Below are 18,989 nucleotides of genomic sequence, written 5' to 3'. Positions count from 1 at the left end.
TCTTGTGGTTATGGTATATTGATTGTTTGTTTACTATTTTCTTACCTTTATTAGGTCTTGTGGGTAAAGGTTCTAGTATTTTCTGCTTCTTTTCCCAATGGCTTCTACTTCTGGCTTTTGTCTTGTTGTAAATTATTTTATCTGATTTTCTATGGTTCTAATAGAATCTCGATGTTCTTGTAAAGATAGATCAATAGATTCTTTAATTTTTATAACTAACTCTTCTGTTTCATTCTGCCTTTGAGTAGAGATATCAATGAACTGGGCAATCAAATCCTCTAATTCCCATTTCTTTGGAATTTCCTTTGAATGAATTTTCTTATTTCGTTCTAACCATTCATCATATAATTTATAATCATCATACTTGTCTCCTAATGATAGGCATATTTCTTCTTTTTTATTTCCATTTTGTGTCAAAAGGGCAATTGTGGATTAGGTGAGCTTCCCCACAATAATCGCATACCCCTTTTATTTCTTGTAGTTCACTAGTCATCAATTTTAAATGGCTTCCTAGATCTTCTAATTTTGCAAAACCTGCAGATAACTTTTCTGATTTCTTTAATATGTGATCAAGAGGGTGCCATTCTTAAGTATGTTGTGCCATTTTGCTTCTACTAGCGTTTTCTTTGGAATCGGTCCTCTATAGTCTACTATTTTCCAAGTTTGTATATTTATTCTGTTACAAAAGATGTTTAGGATCTAGTGTTGGTTTAAATCATGTTGAGGACATGTTATCGGCATTTTCATATATCTATTTGAAACCTCATAGAGTGATTCTTCTTCTTCTTGTTGGAAATTATAGATTTTCTTTTTGAGTTTTTCTATCCTACATAGCAGACGGTATTTCTCTACAAATTCAACCTTTAATAGTTGTCAGATATTTATAGTTCCTGATGTTATAGATTTTGACCATCTTTTTGTCATTCCTTGTAAAGTTATTGGGAATAGTGGGAGCATTATTGTATCTTTATCTATTCCCGAAAAGTTAAATAGATCAACAATTTCTTCCACATCTTTTGTATGAAGGACTGATTCTTCTTATTTTGTACTGCAGAAAGTTTTTTCTTTTAACATTTATATCAACTGAAAATTTTTCGTAAATAGCCATCACTAGAGATTAACATAGACAAATGGAAACGATAGAGTTTTTTATATTTAATTATTTCATTTATTTAGGTCCATGATTCTCACTTTCTTGTTTATTATAGTTGTAATCACCAAGAGGAAAAGAAGAAGACAATTAGTATAAGTATTGTTTGTGTTTATTTTTTGTTTCTTAATAGGTTGAACATCTCGAATCTGTCTCTATCATTTATTTATACTTTTCCCTTAGGATTTAGGAACATCATCAAATTAAAGATTTTATTTAATGGATTTGATGCAAAATATACTATATTAGGAAATTCTTGGATGTCAATCGAAGTAAATATCACGCGATTGAGAATTGGAAACATGGCATTCTAACATGTACGAATTTAGATTAGGGAGGCATTGGATATGATGACATCCTTTGTACCTTTCAATGGTCTTCTGTTTGATTGCCTTAGGCTTAAGGACTGGAGAACTTGTTTGATATCATTACATGCAATTCTTACATTTGGATTTTTGTAATATGAGTAATAGATCTAATTCATCATACGAATACTAGATTTCAGTTCGAGCGATTTGTGTGTAGCCCACTTTTCTGTTTTATTCCTTGTAATGCATTGTGGGCTTTTGCTAGTATTTTTTTTAAAAATAAATAAACATCTTGTTTATGCTATTATTTAAAAAAACACTAGAACACCAAAAAAAAGTTGTTGTATCACTATATGATATTCTCTTATGAGGATGGAAGGTCTAATATTAGTGGATGCCATAAATCAATACATATGATGAGTTTTTATATTTTCGTCGTATATATTTTTTTCCTTTTTCTTTTACTTTTATTTATTCTATCTCAACAATATAATAAAAATTCATCATTTTTATTCATCCTAATACATTCATTTTATTTATTTTTCATTTTTTAAATTAAACTTGTACTAAAATAAAACTAAAGAATTATTAAAAACGAATTAAAAAAACATATTACAACAAAAGGTAAATTAAATCCTAAAACAACGATTAAAATGAAAAGACACACATCAAATACTACAAACTCTAAATAAAAAGACAAAATGACAAATTAAAGCCAAGTACATTGATTAAATTCTAAAAAACGAAGAGTGGTATTTTAAAATACTTCATGTCGCCTTGTAAATAAAATCTTTCATGTTATTGTGTTTACGATACTTTTTTTTTGTGTGTGTTTAAAACTTCTTCGTCAGGAACTGTGGGCTCCCGGTTATTGGGCTCCCGGTTATTCATCTTGTGGTTGAAAATAGCATTAAACTCTTTAACCTTTGTCCGCATATCTTTCCATTTTGAAGTGGCTTGATGTGTTGTGCGATCCGGACCCCAAATTGGTGCTTAAAACGTTCTAGAACTGTTTCCCAAAAATATGATAATATTTGTGGATTTACCTTGTTATTTTTGAAAGTGCCAATGAAAGATTTCATCAATGCCACTTCTTCCTCTTCACACCATCTTATGCATCTTTTGAGTGGCTTAAGAGTAGCATCCATTTCAAATGAAATTTGATTGAAATCGGAGAAAATGTGAATGAAATTTAAAAGAATTGGAATGGAATTGAAAAAAAAAATGTGGTTTTGAAATGATATAAAGATGTATTTATAATGAGTAAATGGAATTAAAAACGATTTTTTTTAATAATTATGAGAGAGAAAGAGAGAGAGAGAGTAAAGTCCAAAGGCTAAATAACTTGCAATATATATATATATATATATATATATATATATATATATATATATATATATACACACACACACTATGCGTAACCTCGCACGTTGCGCAATAATGCTTTTAATTGATTAAAAATAGAAATATGTTGAAATTTACGTTTTTAGTCGTGTTTTGGGCATTAACCGAATTATCAAATAACATAAAAATCTATCAATTTATATTTTGATACTATCTAATGTAGTTCATACCTTATAAACTTTACTTTTACTTTTATAATATCCAATATATATTATAAGTTTTTGTATAACATTAATATAATCTACTTTTTCTATGTCCGATAATATTTTTTGGATAAAATAAGAAATAAGTTGTTTTGAATGTGCTATTAATAAACAATATTGAACTAATAAACTTTGTATTATACTATTTGTATTACACCAAAACATCCAATGTTTCATATATGAACTTTCAAATATTATTAAACATTAAAATTAAGAATGAAATCATACAAAATATATCGTTATATATAAATGTCATCAAGAGTTTTAAAATAATTTGATTAGTAAATATGATATTTAATTTTAATTACATATTTTGCAAAGCGTACATTTGACTTTATGTTGATGTGCATGTGCCGATAATTATCCTCCTTAAATTGTACCTAAACAATTAAGGTGAATAGAAATATAAAATAGATATTACTAAGCATTAATATAAATAATTAAAAAGGATATGTGGATCTCCTACCACCGGTTAAAAACAACATACATCTCGAGTAGTATCAATTCATATGTGAAATTGAAGTAGTCATTCTATGTACACTCTGTTTTCTAATTAGATAAACAAATATGAGTAACCAAACATAAAAATGTTATCTTTTTGTAGGAAAGTATTTTAGTTAACTAACAAATTAAATAATATAAGTTTAAGAGTTAGGAGTTTCAAAACATGAATACTTTTATTATTCAATCAATTGAGTAATATATGTTGAAATTTTTACAATCATTATTAAAAAGCATTTGAAATATTAGATTTTAAATGAATTTTGGTTGAAGTGTTTTGACATATATATATATATATATATATATATATATATATATATATATATATATATATATATATATATATATATGAGAGAGAGAGAGAGAGAGAGAAAAAGAGATGAAAAGTATAACATATGTATGAGTTTTAATTAATTATCTTTTTGAAACACTACAATTACAAAAAAAAACACATTTAAAATATTTAATTAAATATTTTCGACATCACCCTATATAACATATAATCAATATATTAACGATTAAATTAAACCACAATATACAACGATTGTATTACAATAATCCAAAAATAAATAAAATATAAAAACGAATTATTATAACAAACTTACAAATTAAAAGCTCTAATATAATAACATATCTCCAAAAGCGGTTATAACACCTCAACTCAACACAAAAACCTTTAAGTTTGTTTTCTTTTTGAAATTTGTATATGATTTATATGTATGTCTTCCCAAAAGATTGTTTTTTATAGTAAACTTTTCACTAAATACTAATTAAACATAATATAAGTTATAAAACTTTTGAGTGTTAAATCACAATTAAGAAAATTTTTGAGTTGCATTAGTTAAAAAAAAAGGTTTCAAATGAATTTGGTTTGAGGAAGTTAAAAAAGGGGGTTTCAAATGCATGAGATTCAATAAAAAATGTTGGTTTTATAAATATGTATGATATATATATATATATATATATATATATATATATATATATATATATATATATATATATATATATATAGGTTAGGTTATTTTGTGGATGATATATATTGTGTGGATATATGTATTAATTTAGACCACTAGATTAAAAGAATAAATGGATATGATTGAAGGTATAAGATATTAAAATATGGTACCATGTATAATATATTAAACTCAAAATGGTTGTAAGGGTAATTAAGTCGATTTGGTTAACAATAAAATAAGGGATGTGAGATATTTTTGCTACTAACCAAATAAATACGCTTGCTTTCTATAAATTCACAATTTAAAATTGATTATCAAGATAATGGAGTTAAAAGTTGATAAAGAACCATACATAACTCTTTTTATTATGTATTCTAGCAAGAATGAACGTATATAACATAAAGAATGAACATACAATAAAAAAATCTCTATTCTAACAAAATGAAAATACAATAACATAAGTTTACTCATGAATGAACATACAAAGCTTTTTTTGATTATGCATTCTTACAAGAATAAATATACATAACTTCAAGAACCAACATTAATCATACATAACTTCAAGAACCAACAATAATAATGAACATACAAGTATCAACATACAATAAAAAAAATATATCTATTCTAATAGAATTAACATACAAGAACAAGACTTTACTAATGGCCATTAGTGTCATGCATGCCCCTACTCCACTAAATCCAGCACCAACAAGAGCATCAAAGGTGGCACCCATGTAACTTCTTTTTATCTAAAATTCGAGTTCATTCTTAAAGAACAAGCATTATAAAATAATAGATATTCTTAAAGAATAAAACTAAAGTTTCCTTCATTTTCTAGTCATTTGGGTATGATCTATTTGCAGGTCTATATGTGAAGAACATCACCCTTCCTAATTCTAAAAGAATATTTGCCTTCATCCTTTTGAAAGAATATTTGTCATCCTCTTTCTGAAGTCTTCCTCATTCTGAAAGAATATTTTTTGACCAAAATTCTGAAAGAATTTGCAGGTTTAAAATAACATGTATTAGGTAAATCAAATAAATTACATTACTCAATGTGAAAATAAAAAAATTATAATGTTTGAAACCATTAACTAGACATATAGACTTATGAACTAACTTTGTAGTTATGAAATTTAACTAAGAAACCTGCCTTCTCAATTGCTACTATTCAAGTCGATGGTCAATTAGATGAAAATATTTAACAAGAAACATAAAAAGTCGGGTTTTGAACTTAAATGGAATAAGACATCGCCTTCATATCACTGGAACTGTTCCAGATGTAAATTCTTATACCTAAATCCCATATATCAATCCCTTAAACTAATTGGAAAGAAAACATACCTGGAGAAAATTAAATTTGAAAGAACAGCATACGTTGAAGGAGTAGAAGACATAGATATAAGGGAAACGAGATTTCAATAACGAATCAGATTAACAATTTGACATCCTCAATTTGTGACTTTGCTTGATTTAGTGATGAATTTATGCTTGATTGGAGTAAATGTATATTTAAACATAAATGGAAGACGCTCTGCCATAAACAAAATCAAAATGGTCAGGATAATCGATCTGGAAATCAGGAAGATGAAGGTTAATCACAATAGTAGGAACGATAGAAGCAGGGCCAGCTAAGAGTGTCTGATCGCACATACAACAAATAGGTAGAGGTCTCCTTTGGCCAACACCATCATCGTCGGTGCAAGGGGCAACTTCGACCCCCATCTATTCTTCAATCGCACGGGGCACAAAAGAATAAGTCGGTTGAATGTGGATCTTAAACCCTAGTAACATACATACCAGATTAACTGTCTAAATGATATGGGTTTGTGATTTTGTTGGTTAGAGGTGAAGATGCAATGTAGCGATCGTGATGAAGTGAAGCAATAATTGTATGACTGAGTAGTGAATGGTGGGTTTTAATAGGGTAATTTAGAAACCGATTGCTGAAATAAAGGGATTTCATTCTTAAATTTAGATATTAATTAACATATATATGTAATATTACAAATATAACCTTTTTGATTTAATTAATGATTTATTGTTTGCTAAATTTGATTGGTCCCTACAACCATAAAATAGTTATCAATCCACATTTGAACCTAGCTCATATATATATATATATATATATATATATATATATATACACACACACACACACACACTCTCTAACCGTTTAGCCGCGCCAAAAGCGCCAGGTGCGGCTATTTTTTTTTTTTCAGAAATTAGTTTCAAAAAATGACTAATTTCCTTTTGGTGGCGTTTGGGGTTTATATTGTTTTATTGTCTATGTATTAATGATTTATCGTTTTCCAGAAGGAGGTTAGTTCCTTTTGAACCGGAAAGATGTAAGTCATTTTTTGATCAGAAACCACCAAACCGAATAACATGTTTCTACCAGTTCCTTCAAAATAAGCATGATTGAAAGATTTTCTTTTTAAGCTTAAATAATGAATACCACATTTATTGCTCCAAAATTCAAAGTAAGAAGCAACAAAAGACATTCAAAAAGGCCAATATTCACAAAGTTTATAATACTTTCACCATAAACCATAACTAATTTAACTTTTTGACATTACTAAAACCAATGTCAATTTTATCTAGCTCTAATTAAAAAACATAACTCATACCTCACGTGTAAGAAAAAACCTTTATGAATTTTTTTTTATCCAATTTTCCTTGATTTTGACCAACATACTCTTATCAATCCAACTCCAAAACCTTCTCAGCCTCATTTAACCTTTCAAAAAATTGACTTTTAACATCAGTAAGGAAACTCCAACAATTCAACATACTCCTGAATTCATACAAACCAAAATTCATGTATTTCCAATAATGACTAAACTATCCTTTATAAATTAAAAAATTATTTGAACAATCTCAAACTCATGAAAAATCCTAAGCAAAAATATTTTATCAAGTCAAATCTCAAATTAAGAAAAATCCTAACAAACTTCCAAGACGTGATATGCTTTCCTTTCCTTTCTGGTGTATTCTTTCTATCCAGAGTTAGTTTTGTCCCCAATCTACAAAATAAATAAATAAACAAATAAAAAAAATCATTCATTAGTTTTTTTTCATTCCTATACTAGTGGAAGGAACCATTCCATCCCAGCTCTGATTCGATCATACACAAAACATTAGCTAAAGATCGATGAATAAATTAAGGTTGTAAGAAAGTAAACACCACATTACAACTATGAAAATACAGATCTTGGGTACACACCCCAAACTGAATCCACCTGATATCAAATATGGGAATCAAAAACAAAATATTAGTAGTTGGCTAATAAACAAATGTTTGAAAGTATATTAGACCCATTTAGTCTTTGTTGAGGTTGTTAGTAGGATTGTTGAAATGTAGACCAAGCAAATACCAAAAGTCGTTTCCACCTTCATACCAAAATCCATTTCCACTTTCATACATTGTTTCATTTTGATTAATAGAATAAACTGCAGATTATATTAATCGTCAAATAAAATCAAATAACAACGTACAAAACAAAACTATTGACATTTTTAATGAGAAAATATTACCTTTCCAACATCAACCCTGCATCAGAATCAAAAGGCACATGTAAATCAAAATCAAGAATTAGGAAAAAAAACTAAATCGAAATAAAATCTAAATGAGTGGGAAGGGGATTTCTACATATGAGAAGGTAGAAACCCAAAATAATAGGAAATCAAAACCAGGAAATGAATTAAAGATTCCTATTGTTTTGAAAGTGTTCGTCATCATATTCAACACCTTAAAGATGATGACTTTCTCATAGGGGCCGAAAATTACAAAAACCCAAGAGGATGTAAAAATCGAGACCTTGTAACAATAAACATTGGGAATAAAAAAAAAGTGATTTATGTGAAAAAGGATATTACAAATTGAAAATCAAACAATAAATTGAAAAAAGAAGAGAGAAACAAAGCATTCATGTGATACCTTAGAGCAAGAGTCTTGCGATCTGAAAGTGAACTAACCAACTTAGGTAGTGCAGGTTACAAAGGGTTGACATGTGTGATGACGGCAAGATTGAATGGTGATGGCCGCGATATGGCACCAAAAAGGAGTTTGCTGATAACCTGCAAAAAAAACACTCATTTTTTTACTCGATAACCTACAACAAAAAAAGAAAAATAAATCATAAGTCGTGAATCTACATTGCTTTAAAATGCATACCAGATTCAGGTGGTGTTGGTGTGCCTGAATCGTATGGATTAGGATCACATGGGTTATTTAACCCTATTAAACAAAATAGAAACCCAAAACAATAACATAAGTAGTATTATGAAGTATTTACCTTCAACCATCGTATGGATAAGGATCACAAGGGCATCGAAGAAAGATATATCTGACAGACAGAAAGAACCAAGAACGACTTTGGAGTGGGTGTGTTTGTGTTTATATATGTGGTGTGGTAGAGGCCAGTAATAATCGGAGACAGTAGACGGCGGTAGGGGAAGAATTAGGTCGACAATTCGATGGAAGTAATAAATGAGGGAGGTGATAAATAGTACTTGACCGCTTAGGGAATCAGTAAGAGAGTAAGGCGAAGAAAGGGAACCACTTTTGGAGAGAGTGTGATAGGGTTTCAAGAAGATTTCAAAAACATAGAATTCAGATTTTGAAATACGATTAAATGGTGGGTGGTGGTCATTGTTAGGTTAGATTTGGGGAGTTTTGGTGAAGGGTCCTTCTGGTAGTGTTCTTCTGAATATGCATCTTGAAACTCAAAGTTGTAGAGGCTTTGACTATGTTGGATGTTATTGGATGAAGGTATAAAGATGCAGAGAGCATGAAGCATATCAAATAAGAAGATTGAAATTGTGAGGCGTGGTAAATGATAGTGGTGACAACGACACATTTAAGAGTTTTAACTTTTAAAGAGTGAGATGATTCTGATTCAATCAGCTTCCTTCAAGGGATGACTGATTCAACTTTAAAGCTAAGGGATGACCGATTCAACTTTTATTGTTTCAGTTGGGCGAATTGAGTTCGTTTGGTAATAAGAGAGTGAGATATAATAAGAGCTAGTATGTTGGATAAGATTTATTATTCTCATATGCATAAATTTGTTGTATATGATACTTTAAGAGTTGTACCTTTTAAAATTCGGTATTTGAGAGTGTGTGTGTGTGTGTGTATATATATATATATATATATATATATATATATATATATATATATATATATATATATAAAGAGAGTCATGATTGTTTGTGAACTCGTATTTTCCTGCGAACTCCATGAACTTTTTCATGTTAACTTTTAGGTTGGCTAAAAAAACATCTCATTTTATCATAATAGACACCCTAATTAAATTTTGAAATATTTTCATTGGTTAAAATTTCATTTGTTTTCTCAAAAAACTGATTATAAGTAGTTAATTATAAGTTAATTTTTTATAAAGTAGTCAATAGTGTCTAAGGAGTGTCTTATTAGCATTACCTTAACTTTTTTTAAAGTGATTTAAGACACTAAATAAGTCATTTGAAGTGTATTCGTAAAAAAAAAAAATTTTAAAAATATGCACATAAGAAAGTTAATTTCTACAAACATAAGCACTTACGAGGTTAGTGTATATATGCAGTTTTCATATGTGTATATTTGTTTAGAGATTTTTTTTACAAATATATTTTTATACGACCGACTTAAGGAACATATGAAAAAAAAAAAAAAAAAAAAAAAAAAAAAAAAACCTTTTATGGTGAAACTATACAAAATAAATAATTATTGTATAATAATTTATCAACAATTGCACCTTCTAAGTTAACATAGAAATGGAATCAATCTTGGTTCTGTTGCCTCAACTGTATGTCAGCAGTCAGCACCCACGCATTTGAGTTGCATGTAATCATTCACATGTTTTATAAATGGATATAATATAGAGTATATCATAAAGTATAATTTTGGTTAATAACAAAAGAATCTTTAAAAGTAAGTTGTTTATTTTTATATTTGGTGATATTGAAGGTTTATTTTACATACGATTAATCATAATATATGATTATATTTGTTTAAGTGTAAAATTAAATTAAAGAAAAAAGTTTAAAAAGTAATTTGATATTTTTTTTAAACGATAAATATATTAAATTATTCCATATATGTTCACGATTAAATTTAGACCCTCGATCTCAAAAAAAAAAAAAAAAAAAAAGAAAAAGGAAACACAGGATACCGCCGGGTTAAAAGCCCTTTAGTAGTTAAAAAAATAATTCGATAACAATATAAATATGTTGTGATTTCTTGTATTCAAATTTTAGAAGTAATCATATATATATATATACATGTAAAAAGAGTTAAATTTAAAATATAATACTGTATATCCTAAATATTCCCTTTATATTTTAAGAAAGAAGGAATGTATTTGAAATAGACATTAATGGTCTTGCTTTGAACATACTTTTAGTTTGAATGAAACCGAGATTGTGGTCAACGGTAGATTTCTTCCGTTTCTTCAATCTACACATTTAATGTCAGTTGTCAGACCTAAGACACTTTAATCTTTTAAATTATACTACCAAAAAGTAAACAATATTCAATTTCAAATATAATTTTATCAACATATTATATGTTTTTTCAATTAATATGTGTTAGCTTTTCTTTCTACTATTTTATATATATATATATATATATATATATATATATATATATATATATATATATATATATATATATATATATATATATATATATATATGCAAAAACAAATACACCTCTTTTAGTTGGTCTTGGACATATTTTTTGTTTAATTTGAGTATCTATGAAAACGACTTTACTAACCATATCATAATTCACTAATTATGGTAAGGGTGGTAGGTGTGTGCAGCACTCATACCGACGTTTTTAGAGAAAAAAAAAACAACGTTAAATGGAGGTTGTGGTGGTAACGAGAAGCAACACGAAGGCGTATAAACGCCCAAAAAGGGTGAAGGAAGGTGGTGTTTGTGCATTATAATGCCTAAAAACACCCCAAAACGTCCTGATACGCTTTGCCAATACTCAGCAGTCTAAGAGTGTCATTGAAGTATCCATACCCCTACATTTTTATGCATATAAATATTTCTATTTATTAAAATAATGACAAGTGTCATCATTCCACCATTCAATTTAATTTTATTTAAACACACTTACATACACATTCTCTCTTATCTCTCTCATTGGTAATTTGATACTAAGATATCATTTTGTCATGCCATGTTTGAGAGGTGGTGTTTGAATGACATGTCAAACAAATTTCGAGCTTTTTTGCCACCAATTCCTTCATGCCTAATTAGATAATTTAAAAAAAATGGTGAAATGACAATGCTTATCATAATTTTGGTGGTAAGAATATTTGTAGTATAAAATACATGAGACAATTTAATTTTTCATTATTTATTAGTCTCGACTACCAACTAATTTGTTTTATTTTCGGAGAATAAAAATTATGAATTTTTGTTTAGAATAATTAAAAGTCATAGTTATTGATTTTTTATTTATTTATAAGATATATAAATTACGTGAGATGTTACATGATTTTAATCATTATATCAATGTTGAAAATTTGAATATCATAGTATAACAGTTAAATTATTACATTTGATTCTTTCATAAAAAATGATTTAGTTTTTTTTTTTTTTGACAAAAAGTTGCATTTAATTCTAATAAGAATTTTATAAGATAATTTAGAAATAAATCATGAAAGTTCTACGGGATAAACGGACAACAAAAATAATCGGTATGAGAACATGTTGTGTGTTATAGTTACGAATGTTGTAGACATTGAGAATCCGACTAATATCATAAAGGAAGGGCGTGGAACTTGTCGAAGAAATATCATAACCAAAAAAAGGTATTAGTAATTGAAGTTGCGAAGAGGAAGATAAATTGTAGGATATGCACTCAATTGGTTCCTCGTGATGATAGAAATTGGTCATTGAAAAAAAAATAAGCCTAAAAGTTCGATTTTGTTTTCATATAAAGAAATATTTTGTTAGATGTTTGTCTAATATCATAAAGGAAGGGCGTGGAACTCGTCGAAGAAATATCACAACTAAAAAAATGTATTAGTAATTGAAGTTGCGAAGAGGAAGATAAATTGTAGGATATGCACTCAATTGGTTTCTCATGATGATAGAAATTGGTGATAAATTGTAGGATATGCACTCAATTGGTTCCTCGTGATGATAGAAATTGGTTATTGAAAAAAAAAATAAGCCTAAAAGTTCGATTTTGTTTTCATATAAAGAAATATTTTGTTAGATGTTTGTCTAATATCATAAAGGAAGGGCGTGGAACTCGTCGAAGAAATATCATAACTAAAAAAATGTATTAGTAATGGAAGTTGCGAAGAGGAAGATAAATTGTAGGATATGCACTCAATTGGTTCCTCGTGATGATAGAAATTGGTTATTGAAAAAAAAAATAAGCCTAAAAGTTCGATTTTGTTTTCATATAAAGAAATATTTTGTTAGATGTTTGTCTAATATCATAAAGGAAGGGCGTGGAACTCGTTGAAGATAAATTGTAGGATATTCACCTAATTTTTCACTAAGATGTTTCCAATCTTTAATTCCACGGTTTGCCAAATTACTTCTAAACAGAGCAGTTTAAAACAACTTACAAAAAAAACCTTATTAAGTTCTTTTGAATACACCAACCATTTTCTGTCACGAGTATCACCATTTCTTAATTTACAAACATAAAATTCACAAGAAAAATGTTTACCGAGTGCATCTTTTGGAAAATTTTTGTTAGTTCAATTTCTCTAATAGGACATTTTTCTATAAACAAATCTTCAATTTCAAATCTAACTCATCCCATACTGTTCGATCAAAAATATTAAAATTACTTGGTTTTTGAACAAAATCATTTTCAAAATTATTAGAATTATCAACCGGCTCATTGGAATTATCAACGGGGTCATTAGAATTATCAACAGAGTCATCATTAGAATTGTTTTCGTTATCATTTTCCACAACATTTTCATTTCAAGGAAAATAATTATATAAAGACCAATGCATTTGTTTAACAATTTCTTATTCTTTTTTTTTTCGTTTTCTATTTTGAGCACCCAATGGTTATTTACATGGAAACATAATTAAACAAATAAATTTAACAAATAAAAATGTAACAATGAAAGATACAACGTGATGTAGTAGATTGTGAGGCTGTTGAGATAGTACTAGTAAGGATGCATTTTGAAAACTGAAATCAACAAAAAATTACTCTAGCAGAAATCAGAAATTAAAATAGGAAAAGTTCAATTATATAGAAATTACCTCAATTTGGAGACTAGGGCATCAAATTTGCTTCAAAATACTTTCCGGTCTTCAAAAACAAATTCACTAGTTTATGCTTGTATACTTCACAATCATAATATCAAAGTAATTACTTATAAAAATCAGAAAATTAAATAGCTAATATACATCAGATTTCAGAAATCAAAACCTGAGAAGTGATAAATCATAGCCAAGAGGGAAAGAGGCCAGAAAATCTGTGAATAAATCAATAAATGGATTACAATAAATATTAAAAAGTCTTCAAGAAATCTCAATATCTTAAAGAAACGCAGCAAGCCAGAAACTCAAATAAAACTAACCTCATTCAAAAAATTGTTTTCGATTGTATGATTTCACAAAAACATTTCTTTATCTCAGGTCTCAATCGGTGATTGGTGTAGATGTTCAAATTAGTGACGACTTTGTATCAGAATCTTCCAAAAAATATCAATATGCCAAAATCGATTTAAGGGTTGGCAGATTAGGTGGACCTGATCGATAATTGAGAGAAGAGAAGTATAAAGGGAGAAAGGAGAATCGCTAATGCCTAACGAATTGTAGTTTGCAAGTCGATTGGAGGACTGGTTATGATGACGTGATCGATGGCAGATTAATAGCAATTATCCTCATTCCAATCAACGCCTTTGATAACTATTACTAAAAAAAACTTACTGGTTCGGTGATTCCTGATATTGAAACATGAAAATGTGAATATGGATATCTTTCTCCCGCGTTCAGCTCTCGTCTGGTAATAGACTAAGAATCATATTTTTGGCCTAATTAAATTGTATATACCCATTAGACCTCTTCAAAGATTGATGCCCCCTAGCCCAATGATGCACTAGGTCATTACCTTGCAGCTCCCCCCCCCCCCCAATTGGTTCGGCTCTGACTTAATCGACAGTGATTTGTTCTTAATTGATGACATTGATGATATGATGGGTCGGCTCGAATGGATTGACACAACCATAATTGAACCCCCTTGTTTCTAAACCAAGCATGCAAACCCTAGTGATGTTAATGTTGATCCAGTTTCAATTCCTAAAAAGGAACCTAACATGGAATCCCCTAATGATGGGTTATGAGCAAAACAAACAATCTTATGTGTGCATGCAACTCTAATTGTCCTTATCTATGTTTTCTCTAATTGAACATACAAGTATTTGAACATCAATCGGTAAACCCTAGGAATTCTATATAATATAATAGAAAATGACATGATAAGGGTAATGATAAATACCTTTAAGATTGTTATTGTAAACAATCTTGAATCCTTGGTTGAAAGACCTTTGGTAGAAAGCGTCACAAGTGTCGCGCCTCTAATGGTTCACAAACAAACCCTAGCAACCAAGGAAAGCTATAAAGAGAGAGAGGAGGAGGATGAGAGAGAGAGAGAGAGAAGGAGCCAAGATTTCGTCCAAGGCACTTAGAAATATGGCATAGACAAAATTCAACCCTAAGGCGGGTTTATATAGGTGTTAGGAATGTATTGGATAAGGCAGGTATCTCACAGATAACTCTAATCCCTTAATTTCCTCCCTAAGGCATCCAAGGCACCCTTAGAGCCCAAGGAAACCCTAGAGACACTCTAGATTTCGTTCCCCTCTTTAGGGAGGTTCTAGAATTGCCTAATGATCAACTATTGAGCATTGTCACCACAAGTCCCTGCATATTTAATTAATTCCTTTAACCCCAAAATTAATTCCAAATTAACTTTTGATTAAATATTAATTAAACAATATGATTTCTAATTAATATATTATTTCCGTAATACATTAATAAATCATTTAGTTTGATTTCTAATTAACTTATTAACCAAGTAATAAATTAGTAAATAATTATTCTCTCTCTAAAAGTCATCCTATTCAATTTTTAGATTTGAAGACAACCAAAAAGAACGGTGTTGCTATCAATTCAAGTATATACCAATTATAATTATGAGCTTAGACACCTAATTCAATAGTCTCCCACTTGGATAAGTCTAATAAATATAACTGCTAGTATAACTACTGAATTGAATAGCAAATTGTAGCTACCAAAAGCCGTTGTCGAACTCTGAGCGAGTCAGTTACGTGTCCTAAGATAAGTGATCAAATGTTCTTGCGTTCTACAAGGTATTTATAATCAATCTCCATGTCTAAGATTTGTTTCCTGATTTCTGATTTATGACGACTGAAATAAGACTACCAATTGAACACATCAATTCACTCCAGGCTTGGCCTAGCACTTTAGATGTCATCATCAAATCATCGAGGGTCGCACGGATATTGCTTTTACCGTTAGGTCAAAAGGAATGGATAAAATTTGACTTATATGCTTGCACTATTCACTCATCAAATCATGCACAACAATACATTTTATAACATCAAGTTACCGATGCGTTTACGTATTATCAATGCACAACCGACTTGTAAACAACAACTCATATATCTCCATTTCAAGAATATAATATATTATCGTCTCAAAATTACTCGTGATAAAATCCATGAAGTAATTCTCTGAGCATGAGTTTATCCAATACTTAAAATCCCTATTTCCAAGTACTCATGAACATTATAGCAAAACTATTGCTATGTCTAAACCCTGACAATCTACAATTTAATTCATGATAGTCTTGATTCGATACTTACTTCCAAAAGTATGAGCGATTGTGGAGCTTTGAATAATCCAATTATTCGGGAAGTAAAACATACGAAGTGAAACACAATAATAACCTAATTAACTATGGTCTCAAAACTATTGAATATAAATAAAACTCTTATTATTTAATCACCATATCAATTAGACTTTATTTATTGTATAATGTTTCGAGTAATAACCTGAACACTTGAATTAAACAACAGTCATGCCATGTAATAAACATGCATACTATGTTTATCGACGGTCCTTCCTTTGTAAACAGATTGAATGGACATTATTCCAACGATGCTTATTTCACAATTCCAAATTCTTACGTGTAAGAATTCTAAGTTCTTGTCACTTCTAAATATGTTAGATTCCAACCTTACATGCAATATCCTTTTGTGACAACGTGGCATCAAAGTCACCGAGACTTAGCCAACGATGCCACAAAAAGGATCCATTGAAACTTTATAACTTAAAATAATTTCATGGTAACGAAGTCTCAGATTCAAGATACACCCCTTGAACACCTTCCTTGCATTAAAGTTCCTAAGTCACATATAGATTTTTATCATCAACTTCCACCATGGAAACATTTCATTATTCCCATATGACCATCAATTCTGAACAAGACTTACCTCCACTCAGAATTATGTCAACATGGTCCATCCAAATTAATACTATACTTCCAACAATCCACAAGCAACTAATCTTCAGTAAACCTTAGAGTGTTCTTGACAGTTGTTTAACAACTTTAGTCACATCAAGTTCTAGTCCTTTTTCCGTCTCAATTCCCTAGGCATTTGTAAAATTAGAACAAGTGAATATTATAGCATATGTAATAAATCCTATATCCGAAGCATATGTGATTCGATACACAATGTCTTACATAAAGGCATGATATATGATCGGTCTCTTGCTATAATATTTCCATATATCAAATTTCCTATGTTGAATCATTTTAACATGATATTCATATATGTCAAAGACTAAGTTTTATTAAATCCTTCAATCTAAACTTTTAGATTTGAAATAAAGTATGAATGTCCTCTCCCCCAAACTTTGCAATTTGCAAATTAGAAATCTTTTTGTAGTGAAACAATTCTCAAAATTTGCAATTTGCAAATTTGTAAACTTTATTTCCTAAAAATATTATTGCCAACTTGCAACACTTACCATAACAATTATGATCCCACTAGCTTTGTCATACACCCAAAAATCAAATGGACTTCTAGAAATCAATACTTTTTGACTTTTTACTAAAGTGTAGATTTATGATACGTAATGCTTCGATAAGTCTTCAACTAGACTTCTCAAGCTCATGCACCTTCATTAGATAGCATATGTGTACGTTTAAACCATTTCATAACTTATAGCTATAAGTCATGAACTTCAAACTATTTCTTTCCATTTCTTACAATTCAAACCATGAAAAGGGATGCCGTAATCATATTGCGAATTTGAGAACGCAATTATCACAATCACTAACCTTAATGATATTAATCAGATTTAAAATCTACTAGCGAAAGTGTTTCCTCATAATCATTTTCATGAATTAGAACGAAACCTTTTGCCACCTAGATTTCATGGTGTATGTGTTCCTGTCCATGTGAATTTATCAATTACAACCTACAATCATAAGATAAGGTTAAGGATAAAACCAAAATCAATTTTAGGTTTTTCCTTTCATTGACTGAACTTGCTTGTTCTTAATTTCTTTCCCTCTGGTAACACGGGGGCCTACCAGTGCTTCTGTGTTGTTAAGCAGCTCACCCATATTGACCAATGTACTATCAATGACCAACGTGCTCTACCTTTTGCAGTCGAATGAGAATCATAGAACTCATAAGCATTGCCAACACAATATAAAGGTGCATAGAAACTAGAATGTCAACTGAACACGATAGATTATCAACCTTAGGTCGTGTGCTAGTGATAACTAAAATGTTTATTCTTGACTGACTCTTGAAAGTCTTCAAGATTAATAAGACTCCCACTGAATTCTTGATATATAGGTTTCTCTCACAAGGAGCATTCCTTGAAGAGAAAAACAAATATTCAAAAGTTAGTGTGGACCTTGTCAAGAAAACACTTTATTAAATTGGTCTTAGTTCATCCTTTGTTTTTAAATCCAAAAACATCACAACTACCAATTCAAAATGTATCAAAGTAAGAAAACATTATTACTCCACATTTTTTTGAGGTGTTATAAACTTGTTTATTACGAAACAAGCTTCAAGATACGATTTATAGTTACTAGAGTATGACTCTAAAATTTGATTGGAAACGAATTATGACCCATCTCTTGACCAAACCATTTCACCAATATCAATTTCCTCTTCTTAGTCAAACAATTGCACTAAGATATTCTTCAAGGATCCATTTGTGACATGGTTCCATAATCATTAAGATGATCATAAAACATGATATTAAAGTACTATCCTTTCCTTTCAGATTGGAGAATCCTGTATCTTTCTGCCTAACAAATTATTATTATTCGTTCTATTACACTTTGAAAACTTTTTGAAGTGTTAGAATTATGCTTAATCTTATAAACATAACGTGTTTGGACCATTGGATTAAA

General features: G+C 29.4%; 1 non-coding gene across 1 annotated transcript; it reads left to right on the top strand.

Moving 5' to 3' along the window:
• Nucleotides 1–712: 712 nt before the first annotated feature.
• LOC145060622 (small nucleolar RNA R71) lies at nt 713–819 on the top strand. Its single transcript, XR_013686839.1, has one exon. It is a non-coding gene; the product is annotated as a small nucleolar RNA R71 (small nucleolar RNA).
• Nucleotides 820–18,989: the final 18,170 nt, after the last annotated feature.

This window comes from Lactuca serriola, chromosome 6, assembly GCF_051521515.1.
Source record: "Lactuca serriola cultivar US96UC23 chromosome 6, Lser_US96UC23_V15, whole genome shotgun sequence".
In the NCBI taxonomy this organism is placed as follows: domain Eukaryota; kingdom Viridiplantae; phylum Streptophyta; class Magnoliopsida; order Asterales; family Asteraceae; genus Lactuca; species Lactuca serriola.
Note: the sequence above shows the minus strand (reverse complement) of the source record. Positions and strands in the feature narration are given on the sequence as shown.